At 34.9% G+C, this 2,098-nt stretch overlaps 1 long non-coding RNA gene across 1 annotated transcript; it reads left to right on the forward strand.

The window, feature by feature from the left end:
- The first annotated feature begins 765 nt into the window (after positions 1-765).
- Positions 766-1,677, forward strand: LOC149539639 (uncharacterized). The gene is made up of 3 exons (XR_016355951.1): positions 766-821; positions 905-1,001; positions 1,556-1,677. It is a non-coding gene; the product is annotated as an uncharacterized LOC149539639 (long non-coding RNA).
- The last annotated feature ends 421 nt before the right edge of the window (positions 1,678-2,098 follow it).

Consider the following 2,098-nt stretch of genomic DNA (forward strand, 5'->3'; position numbering starts at 1 on the left):
TTATGACAGCAACAAACAGTTTCTTTTTTACAACTTTATGACATCAATTATCATTTGTTCTTTTATACTTTGATCGTGACAAAGACTTATGAAACTTATGAAACTTTTTGCAATAGGACCTGCAACATCATTTCTTGGATGTTCCTATGTTCCTAGTACGGGAATGGTGAAGGATGTCACATTGATCGTCAGCGACGATGAAGGCATTCCATTAAAAGTAGCCAAAGTTCCAGGTACTTTAAAGTTATTATTATTCTATAGTGATATAATAGTAATTTAGTTTTTGATCACTCTTCATCGACTAATGATCCCATGATTGTTTTGTAGGGAATGATCTTTTTTGGAGAAAACTTGGTGATGAGTGTTTGTGAATATTTGGGCCCACCATGCGTACCTGGTGGAACATCATATCCTAACTAAAACCCCAAACCACTATTTTGATTTCATATCATTGCTATAATAGTTTTCCTTTTCGTGCATTTCTTGAACTATATTAAAGGTAGCTTCACTTCATTTATGAGTCTAACATGTTTTTTTTTACTTAAAAGGTGGAATCACCAACGCAAACCGTTGAAGGATGATCTTATAAAGAGCATGACCCAACTCTTTGGACCTCGTGCATTCAAGAGAAACAAGCTCCTTGAAAAAGTTGGTTTATGTTTGAAGTATATTAGGGACCAGTACAGAAAAGATTTACGGGATAACCCCAGGTATGAGCGTCCGCCCTATGTTCCTGAGGCTGAGTGGCAGCCTCTGATTTTGGATGGAAAGTATAAAGCTGACAAGAAAAATAATATTACACCAGTGGAGAGTACAGCAAGGTATGTGATACTGTTGAGAATCTAATTATGTACTAATTAACCTCCATATTTATACTATCTAACATATTTCAAACTTTTCATAGATTGCCTGACACATCAAAGGCAACAAAGGCAAGACTAGAAAAGCACGGGACACACAAGCTCGGCTCTGGTGGTTTTTCGAAACTTCAAGCAAGAGTTGTAAGTATTAGTAAATGAAAAATTGTATCAAATTTTTTATATAATGTGAAGGGAAATGCTAGGACTCCCTTATTTAGCTCATCAATTATAAATAGGTCAATAGAATATAATAACAGTAGTGGATTTTCATATTCAATATAAACAATTCAACAATTGAAGTCAAGACTCTGCAATCTAGATTAGTGAAGAAAACTTGTGAATCACTAATATGACATTATTTAAAATCTCACCCTTGACTAAATTTTCCTCCAATAGTTGAGAATAAAGGCAGTGATTGAAAGAATGAGGGAATGCAGCAGCACTTGCAGCCATTTTTATTTCCAAAGAGCTGAACTAACTCTTACCCAACTTAAGAATTTGGAGAAAATATGTTGTTACAAGCAAAGCATACAAACACGCAACATTTATATAGTAGATTGCTCCATCAAAACTGCTCGATTTTTCTCCTATTATATTGTGATGGATATAGATGATTTGTTGTTGATATTTTAACTACCCTCCATTGGTTGATGAAACAATGCAAGTAAAATTCACCATACCACGCAAAAATGAAGGGCTCAGAGTTCAAGAGATGCCTCACAGAAGACGATAAGAGAATTGGCTTCCAACAAGGCTATAGAGCCGTGGCTGAACGGCTACGAGCTGAAATTAGTGTGGAAGGTTCTAATACTGATGCATCTGAGCCACAGGTAAATAAGCTAAATGAAATTTATTTCAAATTGAATACTTTACCAATTAGTCTATTTGATGTTAAGTTCCAATATAAAGTGAGTATATCTATTTTAAGCAAGCAATGATAACAATGCGTAGGATGTTGGAATGCAGCCTGACAATCCTTCTACACAATCTATGGATGTCAAAGGTTCGCATGATGTGCATCCCAGTGGTGGAGGTATACATTTGCTATTAAATTTTTTATATGTAATTGCAATTGGTGTTTGGATTAACGTAACATTTTGTATAGCAGTTGTAGAGGATCGAGGGGCCAATGTTCATGACCGTGTTGACGTTGAGTCCAGACAAAATGATGTGGTTAGATTAGGTAAAGAGACACAGTTATGTTATTTAAAATAATTAAATACTTGTAACAATTATAA

Source organism: Cupressus sempervirens, chromosome 9, assembly GCF_028749045.1.
Source record: "Cupressus sempervirens isolate cs-2001-9-10 chromosome 9, ASM2874904v1, whole genome shotgun sequence".
Taxonomy (NCBI): domain Eukaryota; kingdom Viridiplantae; phylum Streptophyta; class Pinopsida; order Cupressales; family Cupressaceae; genus Cupressus; species Cupressus sempervirens.